Genomic DNA, 15,684 nt, shown 5'->3' on the forward strand with positions numbered 1-15,684 from the left:
AGTTAGAGAGATACAGATTAAAGGTAAAAAGCAAAGTATTTTGAGTCAAAGTATTTACTCTAAATCCCAGTTATACAAAAAGGACATATGACATAGAAAGATAGCTTCTCTCAGAGTCAGGAATACCTAAGTCCTGCCTCTCACACATTCCACTTCTAAGACAGTGGTAGATCACTCTCTATGCCTGTTAAGTGGCTAAGAAGGCCCTTCATTGAATTAGTTGACAAAGTTTCAGTGACCATTTTCTATACCAACGAAATCACAAGTCTACTTTTCTGTCTATCTTCAACTGTGTGTCTGTTCTTTTGAAAAGTCATTTATGGCCAGTTTTTTTTTTTTTTTTTTTACCTGTAAACCAAAAGATTAATTATATAATTTTCACCCACTTTTTAATATCAATATCCTATATTCTCTTTATCCTTAAAGACCCCTTTCCACTCTCTACATTGGACCAAGGCAATATTTATTGAGTGACACTAAAAGAAATGTCACAACTATTCTGAATTGTTAGGACAATATGTCATCATATTAAGCAGTTTAAGTTCTACAATCAAATGCCTCATGTATTTCCACTGAAATAATAAAATTCAGTAGATAGATTCTAACTCACTATTTTCAGCACAATCATCTTTTCTTCTCTGACATATGTTCCTTTTATTGTTTCCAATAGATTCAATGACTTCATTTTTCTTTCTGTATGTTGTTACTGTTGTTTTTTTTTTCCTCTCCCATCCCCAAATCCCTAATATCAAAGTATGATCCTAGTTCCTTCACATCTTAATTCACCACAAATTTCCCTTTAGGAGTCTAGCAAGGAACTTATATAGACATTTGAAAGAGCAATATAAGAAGTGATAGTTGGCAGTTACCCATAAGAAAATAAAATATCTCCTTCCAGTGAAAGCTTTAGGATCTATTTCACTTTAGAATGCCATAAATAAATAAGAAATAACAGTTTATGCCTCTCTGAAATGGGTAAGATTTAATGTTGCAGAAGGCATTCTATTGATTGTGGAAGTTTCCTTAAGTATCCTGTATATTAGCTGGAATAGCTACAGCCTGGTAAGAGTGAATATAATATTTGCATTTGCTTCTAAACATAAAGTATTGAGTAATTTCATCAGCAATTATTCCCATATTTTTATCTCATATTAACCTTTCCTATAGCTAATAATAGATTCTTTGGGAACAACTTTTCAAGTTATGAGGATAAAATCATGAAGCTGTTTTGATAGTTTCTAATACTGATAATAGGAGCCAATTAATATTATTTTCCCCTGGATATTGATTTCAGAGATTAAAAATAAACTAATATGCAGAGAATATTTTTCTGAATATTTTGTCCTTTTGATTTGCATTCAAAATAATATATAATTTGAGATCAGGTTTGGTTTTTTTTTTGTGTGTGTTTTTTTATTTTTCCTTTTTGGTTTGGTTCTTTCTATACCTTTACCCTTTTATTTTCAATTTTTAAATAGCTAACACCCCTCCCCCCCCCCGGCCACAGATTCCAGACACTTTTATTCAGTGTCTTTTCTCCCTGGCATATCCCTCTGCCAAGCCATTTCCTTTGTCCCATTGGTGAGTTCTTTTGAAGAGTTCCATTTTGGGGAAAGGGCCAGACCAGCCCTGAAATTAGGAACACCTTAGTTTAAATCCAGCCTCACTTTGTGAGATCTACACATAGTAGATGGATAATTCACTTAACATTTCATTACAACAATAGTACTTCTCAGGATTGTTGTAAGAATCTGATGAGATAATACTTGTAAAACCCTTGGCACAGAGTTTGCTACATATTAAACAAGTATATACAAGTTATTATCATTGTTGTTATTCCCTATTCCAGATCTTGTCACCATATCCTTCTATGAATACCTTCTATTTCCCTACTTCACCCTGCCTTTATGTGTTGCCTTCTCCCATTAGAATGCAAGCTTCTTGAGGGCAGGTACTAGCTTTATGTTTTTATCTGTATTTCCAGCACCCTCAAGTAGGCTTTAATCTCCATCACATACTCTATGTTTGGGTCTTTTCCTGGCTTATGAGCAGCTAGATAATATAAGGGAGACAATGTTGAACCTGGAGCTAAAAAGATCTGAGTGCAAATATGGCCTCATCTGCTAACTTTGTGACTTTGGGTAAATTACTTAACCTTTGTTTGCTTCAGTTGCCCAACTGTTAAAAAGAAAAAAAATCACCTATCTACATCGATTAATGTAAGGAAAAATATAATATTTACAAGGGGTTTACACAATTCCTAACATAAGAGATGCTTTAAAATGTTTGCTTCTTTCCCAATTATCTCTTCTTTTATAAAATATTCTACCTTCTGACTCCATGGTAGTATTCTTTCCCAATCTCTCCCTTCTCTCTTTCCCCACAACTTTTCCTGGTTACCTTTAAGACTCAGCTTAAATTCTGCTTTTTCTTATACTCCTTGACTTTCATATCAGCTACTCTTATTGCCTTCCTTCTGATATTACTTCCCATTTACTTTGTATATTTCATGGTTAGTTTCATGATGTTTCCTCCTTTAAAATGTGAGTTCCTTTAGGTTAAATACTGTTTTTGACTTCCTTTGTATTTTCAACATTTATTACAGTGCCAAGGATGTTATAATCATCTCTTAAAATAAATAAATAAGACTAAATTTAAATAAAATAAAATTAATGTTTGTTGACTGCCAGGTTTGATAAGAAGTATAGTGAAGGAAAAAGAGGTTTAGTTTTGGAATTCAAAGGCACAGGTCTGAATTGTGCTTTTGTTTCATCTCCTATCTGGGTAATATGGGCAAATCATTTAACCTTTATTGATCTCATTTTATGCGTCTTTAAAATACTAATTAAATACATTGGATTAAATAGATGATAAGTAAGGTCCTTTCTACCTCACACTTACCTCTCTGATCCTATGAGTTGAATTGTATGCCCTCTGAATTCCTTTCTTACCAACTTTGAGATTCTATAATTAGCTAGTTAATATTAGAAAACAATAAGAACGATCTATAATTTTGTCAGGTTAGAAAACTTTCTGTAGGCACTTCCTCCACCAATATATCTCACAATCTTTCTATGACTTAGTAGAGAAGTTCTAACAAGTGACCTGAGAACACAAAGAATTTTAGTTTCTTTCTCAGTGTTTATTTATCTAGCTATTGTGTCAAAAGTAGGATTTGAATTCATGTCTTCTTATTATAAAGTCTAGAATTCCATCTTCTATTCCCATTTTTACCCAAAGCAAAACAATTAATGAAGCAATGCATCTAGCACTCTAGGTCTTCCCATTTTAAAGCCTTTAGCAGTATACAACCCAATCCCTTCAAAGGTGAGAGTAAAGAAAACATGGATAAAGGTTAAATCACGCCCTTTGGCCATAGATGCTAAGTAATATTCTTAGAGCTACTCTATATCATTAGTTCATTTTTTCCCTAATCAGGGCTCAGTGGAACCTTTTTTTTTTTTTCTCCTTGGTGAACATAGGACTGTGTCTAATAACCTTGAGTAGCCAATTTCCATGTATCAATAGAGTACAGGCCTGATTAAGTTCTATCAATGTGTAATCATTTATTAAATTTAGACTTTCTTATCAATCACTTCTTTTATTAAGATTCCTTCAACTTTCAGAACTACTTCTTTTAACCTAGCTTTTTATACTCAAAATATTATATCAAGATATTGTTGTTTCTCAAGCAAGATACTGCTAAATTACATGGGCTGTTGCCAAACTCATATGAGCAATAAAACAATGAATGCATCATTCACAACATAAAATACTGATACAACTGTTACAAAAGTCTGATTACAGGAGTCCAATTTGGAAAAGAAAGAACAAAATAAAAACATGTCTTTGAGGGGGGAAATGTTTCATATTATTCCCAAAATAATAAGTGAACTAAAATTTGATTTTTGTTAACGTTTAATAGTACATCAGAATTCTTTCTTATCCATGAAATACAGCAAGACCATTAGTTTATTCTACATACATTACATCTGTTGTTTCTTGCATTAGAGGATCATATAATCATATATTTAGAAATAAAAGCATCTTAGAGATTATTGAGTCCATGCTTCTCATTTCACAGATGAAGAACCTGAGATTGAGAATTTAAGAGATTAGTCTGTAATCACACAGCCAAACTTGATTGAAATAGTATTCAAAAGCAGGTTTTCCTGATTCTATGGGGTAATACTCTTCCACTTACTCCAGGGAACTAGTAAACACAAGTGCCAATTTGCTATTTGCAAATCTCAATTCTGAACATGCCCTTTCCTTGCTCAAGAAACTTCAGTGGTTCCCAGTTTCCTCTGGATACAATACTAACTCTTTTGCCTGGCATTTAAAGCCATTTAATGTCAGGGGCAGCAGATCTTTCCAGATTATCCTCACATTATGCTTTCCCTTACTCCCAAGAACATCAATTTTCTCTAAATTACAGACAAATGGGGCTCCATGCTGTGATGCACACAGAACATTCTATTTCCCACATCTTTGATTTTTCAGACCTTGTCTCTCAGGTATAAAATTTTCGTGCGTCACTTCTGTCTCTTGAAATCTCTACCTCTTTTCAAATCCCAGCTCTAGTTGGTAACTTTTAGCTTGAAACTTTTCCTGACTACACCTAGCTCTTACCATATCTAAAATTAGTTTGTTATGAAATCAAATGAAATATTGATCAAATGAGATTATGGATGCAAAGTACTCTACAAATTTTAAGGTTTTTCTCTAAATATAAGCTGTAATAGTTATTAATATTATTACTACTACTTGTATATTTTTATATTTATATGTGTGCACATGATCACATGATGTTTTCCCCCTCAGTATATAGAAATGATTATATTTTTGTATTTACCTACCTGACAAAATGAGAACATAATATGTTCTCAATATATTGTTGAATTAAATTTGTTTAATGCATTTTCCAATCTCCAATGCCTGGAGAGGACTTTGCTTTTCATTTTCATCTCTTAAATATACTTCTTTTTATCAACTTAAAGACTTTCTCTAAAAACTATTTTCTGAGATCCAATCTGAACTTTTAAACTCTTTTCTCAAGCGTTTTCTCTGAATCTTTCCTTCTTCATACTTTACCCCACCTTTTATCATATATCTCTACTCATGAATTATAACTTCCCTAATAAAATAAGCTCTTGAGGGCAATGTCTCTTTTTTTTCTTACCATTTTTTTTTCTGTAATTTTAGGACAGGGTCTTACACAAAATAATAGTTTAATAAATGTTTATTGAATTAAGATGTTTAGTTGAAGCATCTTTACTTCTCCAGTATTAAAAACTAATGGGACACTTCCAGTGACGGAGCCAAGATAGAGGAGTTAAGCCAGCAAGATGTTCTCCCAATTTCCCTCAAAAACTTCATGCAACATCCACTGAACAGAGTCTGGTGGAATGAAACTACTCTCCAGCTCAAGATAGATTGGAAGGGCTTCAAGAAAGATCAGTCTCATTGGGGTAAAAGGGGTGTTCAACCAAGCTCAGGCAGAGTCTGGGAAATCCAGTGAAAAGGTCTTAAATGTAGCAGATCAGCAACTGAAGTCCTTGGTCCTGGATCAATAGCAGAACAGTCTGGTGAGTCAGCACCCAGTTCAAGGTCAGTAGAATTCAGAGAACCCAGGTTGTTTCCTGGAAAGAGCAAGTCAAAGCCCCCGCCAACTATAAGCAAAACATCAAAAACAAGAGGCCCCTGTGCTCAAAGCCAAGGCTCAGAGCTGCACAGGAAGCTTGGAACAGGGCCTTCTTTTCTGCAGGAGCAGAACTTGACTATAAATGTAAAAAAAAAAAAAAAAAAAGAAAAGAAAATGAGCAAAAAATAAAAAAAAATATATATTGACAATAGAAAGCTACTATGGTGACAGGAAAGATCAGAACAGCTCAGACAAAGACAAAATGTCCACAGAGGAAATCTCAAAGATTGACATAAATTGGTCTAAAGTTCAAAGACGCCTCTGAGACTTGATCATAAAAAACTTTAAAACACAAAGAAAAGAGATAGAAGAAAAAGTGAGAAAAGAAATTAGAAGTAATGAATGAACAAGTTTGGAAAGGAAGACAATTCCTTAAAAAAAATACAGTAGGACAAAGGCAAAAGAACATTTACTGAAGAAAACCACACCTTAAAAAGTGGAATTAATCAAGTGGAAAAATGTTGGAATCTTTACTAAAGTGTTAAGACATTTCTTTACAAAGTGTTAAAGACATTGGAGTTAATTTAATCTTAGAAAGAACTATTTTGGGCCAGAATTTGAAACAAGATACTAAGTGGAACTGATTGAACAATGCTTGTGTTCACACCTTTAGAGAGCTCAAGTATCTAAGTACTCAATGGAGTTCACATGAGAGTTCAGGATAGTATGAGAGCTGAATTCACACCTCCCTTAGGACCAGAGAGCATTCTGGGAGATAACCCATAATCCCTGTCTCGAGAAGGCAGAGTTAACCTTTGGGAGATCACATAAATGAAGGAAGCTCTTGGAGCGAAGGAAGAATTTCTCCGGAACATCAACAGGGCTCTGAGAAAGAACACTCTGGAAGAAAAGACTACTCACCACAGACTGGAGATTGAGAAGCCACAAGTCAGAGCTGACTGGAGACTAAAGAAAGCAGAGGCAGAAGCCAAGGACAAAACTGCAAGATCTCTTGGAGCCAGGCAGAGAGATAGGCCTCAACTAACCGGGCGAATTTGTAAGGAGAAATAAACGTTTGCAACTTTTACCAGCTGGCTGAGATTTCGAAGTAATTATTTCATTTAAGACTAAGGCTGCCTCCAGAAAAACCAACAACAGAAAAAGACATGCAAAAGGTACCTAAAGAAAACCATATATTAAAAAGTAGAATGGGGCAAATGAAAGCTATTGACTATGAGATATCAAAAATCAGGCAAATGAAAAAGAATGGAAAAAAAGTGGAAAAATGTAAAAGTTCTCATTGGAAAAAGAGATTATCTGGAAAATAGATGCAGGAGAGATAATTTTAAATTATTGGTCTATCTGAAGGCCATGATCAAAAAAGAGCCTTTGTAGCATTCTTCAACAGATCACCAAAGAGAACTGACCTAATATTCTAGAAACAGAAGGGGAAAAGTCATTGAAAGAATCCATTAATCCCCTTTGGAAAAAAGATTCCATAAGGAAAACTCAAAGGAACATTGTTGAAAAATGCTAGAAAAATCTCATGGAAAAAACTACTGCAAGCTGCCAGTCATAAACAATTCAAGTATCAAGGAACAACGGCTAAGATTACTTAAGATCTGGCAGTTTCTACAATAAAAGATTGAAGGGCATGGAATACCATGTCCAGAAAGCAAATGGTCTAAGTATACAACCAATAACTAACTACCCAGTGAGAATGAATATCATTTTTCCCTTTTTTTTTAATTAAAGTTTTTTTTTTTTATTTTCAATATGCATGGATAATTTTTTAACATTAACCTTTGCAAAATCTTGCTGAACATCATTTTTTTTAAAGGATACCTGAAACAGTATTAATTCTTTTTTTAAAATTTATTTAATAGCCTTTTATTTACAGGTTATATGTATGGGTAACTTTACAGCATTGACAATTGCCAAACCTCTTGTTCCAATTTTTCACCTCTTACCCCCCACCCCCTCCCCCAGATGGCAGGATGACCAGTAGATGTTAAATATATTAAAATATAAATTAGATACATAATAAGTATACATGACCAAACCATTATTTTGCTGTATAAAAAGAATCAGACTCTGAAATATTATACAATTAGCCTGTGAAGGAAATCAAAAATGCAGGTGGGCAAAAATAGAGGGATTGGGAATTCAATGTAATGGCTTTTAGTCATCTCCCAGAGTTCTTTTGCTGGGTATAGTTGGTTCAGTTCATTACTGCTCCATTGGGAATGATTTGGTTGATCTCATTGCTGAGGTTGGCCAAGTCCATCAGAATTGGTCATCATATAGTATTATTGTTGAAGTATATAATGATCTCTTGGCCCTGCTTGTTTCACTCAGCATCAGTTCATGTAAGTCTCTCCAGGCCTTTCGGAAATCATCCTGTTGGTCATTTCTTACAGAACAATAATATTCCATAATATTCATATACCACAATTTATTCAGCCATTCTCCAACTGATGGGCATCCACTCAGTTTCTAGTTTCTAGCCACTATAAAGAGGGCTGCCACAAACATTCATGCACATGCACATACAGGTCCCTTTCCCTTCTTTAAAATCTCTTTGGGATATAAGCCCAGTAGTAACACTGCTAAGTCAAAGGGTATGCACAGTTTGAAAACTTTTTGAGCATAGTTCCAAATTGCTCTCCAGAATGGTTGGATGTATTCACAGTTCCACCAACAATGTATTAGTGTCCCTGTTTTCCCACATCCCTTCCAACATTCCGCATTATCTTTCCCTGTCATTCTAGCCAATCTGACAGGTGGTATCTCAGAGTTATCTTAATTTGCATTTCTCTGATTAATAATGACTTGGAGCATCTTTTCATATGGCTAGAAATAGTTTCAATTTCTTCATCTGAGAATTGTCTTGAACATCATTTTTCAAGAGAGCTAATGCATCTTCAATGAAGTAAGAAACTTTCAATCATTTCTATTGAAAAAGGCAGAACAAAAGAGAAAATTTGATCTTCAAATACAGGACTTAAGAGAAGCATAGAAAGATAAAGGGGAGAAATATATATCTCTATCTATCTATCTATCTATACATACATATAATTTATTTAAAAATTATTTTATATTTATTCATATAATCCATTTATTTATCTATTTTTATTTGTTTATATATTATTTAAAGATTAAATTGTTTATACTTCTAGATGAGAAAATGACATCTGTAAGATGACATCTTGAGAACTGTATCTGTTATTGGGGCAGTTAGAGGGGGACACCACATGGATGGAGGATGTTATTGTGAAAAGACTGTTATAATGATTTCAAAGAAAAAAACATTAAGAGGTAAGAAAGGAGATGTGCTAAGAGAAGAAGAAAGGAGAAATATAATAGGATAAACTATATCACATGAAGAGGCACAAAAAACTATTAAAACGGAGGGAAAGAAGGGAGGGGGATAAGCATTATCTGAAGCTTGATCTTATCAGGGTTGATTTAAAGAGGGAATAACATAATCATGCAGTTGGGTATAGAAATGTAGGAGGAAAAAGAGGAAAGAAAATAGTGGAACAAGATAGACAGGAGGGCAGAAATACTAGGATAAAGGGGAAAGAAAAGGTAGGAGGGACAATAGAAGATTGAGCAGGTAGTGGATGGGATGAGTTAGAAATACTAGTAAGGATGAAAAGAATAGAAAGAGAGAACAAAAGCATATATGGGGAGAAAATAGGATGGAGCGAAATGCAGAGTAATCATACTATGAATGCGAATGGGATTGAACTCTTCCATGAAACAGAATTCAATAGTAGAGTGGATTAAAAAACCAGAATCCTACAATATATTTACTAGAAACCCATTTGAAACAAAGAAATATATACAGAGTAAAGACAAAATACTGGAGCAAAATTCATTATGTTCAGCTGAACCAAAAAAAAGAAAAAAAAAACAGAGATAGCCATTGTGATTTCAGATAAATCAAAAGTAAATAGAAATCTAATTTAAAAAGACAAGGAAGGAAAGTATATCTTGTTAAAGGTACTGTAAGCAATACAGTAATGATATTAAATTTATATGCACTAAGTGGGAGAGCATCCAAAATCCTAGTGAAGCCATTAAGCAAGTAACAGGAAGAAATAGATAGCAAAACTATATTATTGAGGAACCTCAACTTTCCCTTCTCAGAATGAGACAAATATATGAAATAAACAAGAAAGAAACCAAGGAGGTTAATATCATCTTACAAAACTCAGATATGATAGACCTCTGGAGAAAACTGAAAAGAGACAGAAATGAATATACCTTTTTCTTAGCAGTACATGGCACCTGAACAAAAATTGGCTGTGTATTAGAGCATAAAACCCTCACAATAAAAAGCACACATAGTAAATGCCTCTTTTTCATACAATCAGTGAAAATTATATTCAACAAAAGATCAAGGAAAGACAGACCAAGAACCAATTGGAAATTAAATAATCTAATTCTAAATAACAAGTGAATCAAACAACAAATCATAGAAGTAATCCGTAATTTAATTCAAGAGAATAACAATAATGAGACAACATATTAAAATCTATGGGATGTGGCCAAAGCAGTTCTTAGAGGTAATTTATAACTCTAATTAGCTACATAAATAAAATAGAGAAAGTAGAGATCAATGAAATGGGTATACAACTAAAACAGCTAGAAAAAGAACAAATTAAAAACCCCAATTAAATACAAATTAGCAATTTTGAAATTCAAAGGAGAGATTAATAAAACTGAAATTAAGAAAAGTATTGAATTATTTAATAAAAAATAAGAAGTGGTTTTATGAAAAGCCCAACAAAAATTGATAAACCTTTGGTTAATTTGATTAGAAAAATGAAAGGAAAAACTAAATTACCAGCATCACAAAGGAAAAGAGTGAATTTACCACCAATGACAAAGAAATTAAAGCAATAATTAGGAACTATTTTGTCCAAATGTATGGCAGCAAATCTGACAATCTATGCAAAATGGATGAATGTTTGAAAAAAATTAAATTGCCAAGATTAAAAAAAGAGGAAATAAATAACTTAAATATTCCTGTTTTAGAAAAGAAATTGAACAAGCCATCAATGAATTACCCAAGGAAAAATTATCCAGCTGTAGGTGGATTTATAAGTGAATTCTACCAGACATTTAAAGAACATGTAATTTCAATACTATGCAAACCATTTGGAAAAAGAGATAAAAAAGGAGTACTGCCAAATTCCTTCTATGACACAAATATGATACTGATATCTAAAATATAAAAATCTGAAAAAGAGAACATTACAGATCATCTTCTTAATATATATTGATTCAAAAATTTTAAATAAAATACTGCAAAGCTATTATAGCAACTTATACGCAGTATAATAGAGCATGACCAAGTAGAATATATGCCAGGAATACAGGGATGATTCAATATCAGGAAAATTATTGCCATCATCAGCTATATCAATAGCAAACCCAACAGTAATTATATGATAATCACAGTAGATGAGAAAAAAGTTTTTCACAAAAAACAAAACCCATTCCTATAAAAACACTAGATGCATAGGGATAAAGAGAGTTTTCTTTAAAACAAAAAGAAGTATTTATCTTTAACCAGCAGCAAGCATTATTGGTAATGGAGAAAAGCTGGATAAATTCCCTAAGATCACGGGTGAGACAAAGATACCCTTACCACTGTTATTCAATATTGTAGTATACATGATGGTTCAAACAATAAAAAATGAAAAAAGAAATTAAAGGAATTAAAATAGGCAATGAGGAGATAAAATTATCATTCTTGCAGATGCTATGATGACATACTTAGACAATCCTAGCACATCATCCCAAAAAATACTTGAAACACTTCACAGCTTCAGCAAAGTTTCAGGATGTAAAATAAATCCACACCAATCATCAATATTTCTCTATATGATGGACAAAGTCCAGCAATAAGAAATAAAACAAGAAATCCCATTGAAAATAACAGTAGATAAAATAAAATATTTGTGTGTCTACCTGCCAAGACAAACCTTGGAATGAACACAATTACAAAACACTTCTCACACAAATAAATTCAGTTCTAAAGAATTGGGAAAAATAATTGTAAATTCATAGGCCAAGCTAATATAACAAAAAATGACAATTTTGCCAAAATTGGTCTACATGTTCAGAATCATATCAATCAAACTGCCAAAATTATTTTATAGATCTTGAAAAAATAATAATAATATTCATCTGGAAGGAAAAAAAAGATTAAGAATGACTAGAAAATCAATAAAAACAATACAACGTATGGTAGCCTAGGAATACCAGACTTAAAACTATAATAAAACTATAGCAATTAGAAAAAACTATTGGTACTGGCTAAGCAATAAAATGGTAAATTAGTGGAATAGATTAGATACATATGACACAATAATCAAAATCTATAGTAATCTTGTATTTGATGAACCCCCAAATCCAGTTTCTGGGACAAGAACTCACATTTCACAAAACTGCTAAGAAACTGGAAAATAATCTGTCAGAAACTAGGCATAGACCTATATCTCCTACCCCAAATAAGGTCAAAGGAGTGTGAAGGGTCATATAATAAGTAAATTAGGAGAGCAAGTTTTAATTACCTCTCTGATCTTGGAGAAGGAGCAATTTATGACCCAAGAAGAACTAGAAAATATCATGAAATGCAAAATGGACAACTTTTATTGCATTAAAATTAAAAGGTTTTACATAAACAAAAGCGACAGAAAGAAGATTAAATGGGAAGTACAAAGATTGGGGGGGGGGAGGAATTTATAGCCAGTGTCTCTGATAAAGGTTAAAAAATTCTCATTTCTAAAATAAAGAACAGTATCAAATTTACAAGAATACCAGCCATTCCCCAATTTATAAATAGTCAAAATTATGAACAGAAAATGTTCAGATGACAAAATTGAAGCCAGTCTTATGAAAAAGTTCTCTAAATCACTTTTGTTTAGAGAAATGCAAATTAAAACAACTCTGAGTGATCACCTCATACCTCTCAGATTGACTAACATGACAGGAAAGGATAATGATTAACGTTAGAGGGGATGTAGGAAAACTGGGATATTAAGGCATTGTTGGTGAAGTTGTGAAATGAGCCAAACATTCTGCAGAACAATCTGAAACTATTCCTAAATGGCATAAAACTGTGCATGCCCCTTGATCCAGCAGTGCCACTATTGGGTCTGTATTCCAAGTAAATCATAAAAGAGGCAAAAGGACCCATATATGCCAAAATGTTTATAGCAGCTCTTTTATTGGTAGCAAAAAACTGGAAAATGAATTGATGCCCATCAATAGGGGAATGGCTGTGTAAGTTGTGATATATATCAGTAATGAGATATAATTCTATAATAAATGATGAAAAAGCTGATTTTTAGAAAGGCTTGGAAAGATTTAATTAATGTTCACACTAATTGTTATTTTTTTTTTATTTTCCCCCCTCCATACCTTTATACTGTACAATTGTCACAGTAAATATCTCAATTTTATTGCTAAGAAATCAGTCTAACCAATTCTCTTACATAAAGTTTATTTTCAAAAAGTATAATAGTGAGTAAATTAATTAAGGTTTTCCTTAATGGTGAAAAGGAAAATAGCTCCCCCAAGATTGCTGTGTGTATGGCATATGTAAAATATAACAGTCTTTTAATTGATCTGTCACTTGTCTATGTTTCTATAATCTTTTTGTCTTAACTGAATCCTGTCACTTTTAAATTTCTTCCGTGCTAGAAGATGGCTTTGCATTGGATAAGTTTTCAAAAGAAATGGTGCTGATCAAACTAAATATCTTTGTCTTTGTCCATTCTGCCATCATAATCTTTTTTGAATACTAAAAGCTTGAGTAAATGTAATTATTAACATCTGCCTTTTCATCTTAAAATACCCTTCTAATTTGATAACTACTTTGGCCTTTAACAAGTCCTTGGTCTTATTGCATAGGAAAATTGATTTAAACATTTTCTACACTAACAGAGAAAGTCTAAAAACTGGGAAATGATGAGTCTATGTCATTGTATTAGAAAGAATTGTGCCTTTAATAAATAATCTTATCTCTTTTTTTATTGGTAATGTCAATGAGAGATCATGGGGCTGTAACAGAAATGATGGAATCTTGTCAAGAGAAGTCATATGTAATGAGGTTAAAAGTTTGGTTATCATTGGATAGTAGAAATCTCAAGTACCAATCTAAGCTTGACTATTTTCTTTTTCTTTCTTCCTCCTTTTCCTCCTCCTCTTTCTCTTCCTTCTCCTCCTCCTCTTCTTCCTTCTTCTCCTTTTCCTCCTCTTCTTCTGCCTTGTCCTCCTGCTCTTCTCTCCCCACCCCCTTATTCTCTCACTGTCTTACTCTCTCCTATCTTCCTCAGCTATTGGCAAACAAGCTTCTGTTGGAACTTCCTTATTGGTCAAATATATTCATAACAGTTTCCTTGTCTTTTGCCACTGTCCAGTTGAATATGTTAGTACTACATTTGTACATTTGGGTAGAGGTCCACATAATCAAAAACCGTTTCCTGGCCAAAATTTACTGGAAGTTGAGACACATTTTTTTTTCCTTTTTTTATTTACAAGAAATATGCATGGGTTTAATTTTCCTTGCAAAACCTTCTGTTCCAATTTTTCCTCTCCTTCCCCTCCACTCCCTACCCTAGAAGGCAGGTAGACCAATACATGTTAAATATGTTAAAGTATATGTTAAATACAACATATGTATACATGTCCATACAGTTATTTTGCTCCACAAGAGAAATCTGACTTAGAAATCAGGTAAAAATAACCTGAGAAGGAAATGAAAAATGTAAGCAGACAAAAACAGGGAGTGGAAATGGTATGTAATGGTTCACATTCATTTCCCATAGTTCTTTCGCTGGGTGTAGCTGATTCTCTTCATTATTGAACAATTGGAACTTATTTGGTTCATCTCATTGTTGAAGAGAGCCATGGCCATCAGAATTGATTCTCATATGGCATTGTTGTTGAAGTATATTATGATCTCCTGGTCCTGTTAAGACACATTTTTAAATGTATGAGCATGCCAATCTATATAAGGTCTTCCTTCTGAATGACAGTTTGGCTAGAGGTCTATAATTAACATATTTAGGAATATTTCTCTCATTTTGGCAGATAGGTCATATAAAATAGAAAATATCTCACTTTCAAATAAAATTTAACATCTATCTAATGATTCATATAGATGGCAATAACTCTTCCTATGACAGTGTTCTCCTAAAGAACTTCTATCATGATGATATTTTGAAAACTAAATGAGAAAATATATGTAACATTTTTTCTAAAATTTTTAAAACAATATATAAAAGTTTACTTCTACTGCTACTACTACTACTACTACTACTACTACTACCCCCAATGCCATTGCTACTACTGCTGCTATTATTACTATTACTACTGCCATTACTACTACTACTATTATTATTACTTCTACTACTACTACTACTTCTTCTACTACTACTACTTTTACTACTTCTACTACGACTATTACTACTTCTACTACTACTACTACTACTATTACTGCTATACTACTACTTCTACTGCTATACTACTACTATTATTATTACTTCTACTACTATTACTACATAGGATGGTGAAGATGTTGCTTAGATTTGAATTTTAGTATTTAGTTTAAGTAATTTTTTTATGCAGAAGTCAGATAAATTCTCTAGTAAGATTATAAATGTATAGCCTCAGTTTATCATTCAAGGCCTCTGCAATCTGATGACAACTAACTTTTAGCCTTATTTCAGAAAACTCCTCTTGACAGAGGTTCAACATTTATATGTTATGGCTCCATGATTTCTCATGCATATGCCTAACAAAATAAGAAAGGGATGAGACTGATTATCAGACACAATGGTTTCTAATATTGTGACTGAAAATCATTTCCCAGACTTCAGCTTTCCCTCTACCTGGAATCTCACACAATTTTATTTGCTCCCAAGACCATGCTCAAAAGCAATCAAAATCCATATCTATCATTATTTCTAAGGGGTGAGTTCTTGAATCCTTACATCTAATGATTGCTGATATTAGGA

This window comes from Sarcophilus harrisii, chromosome 6, assembly GCF_902635505.1.
Source record: "Sarcophilus harrisii chromosome 6, mSarHar1.11, whole genome shotgun sequence".
NCBI classification, from domain to species: Eukaryota; Metazoa; Chordata; class Mammalia; order Dasyuromorphia; family Dasyuridae; genus Sarcophilus; species Sarcophilus harrisii.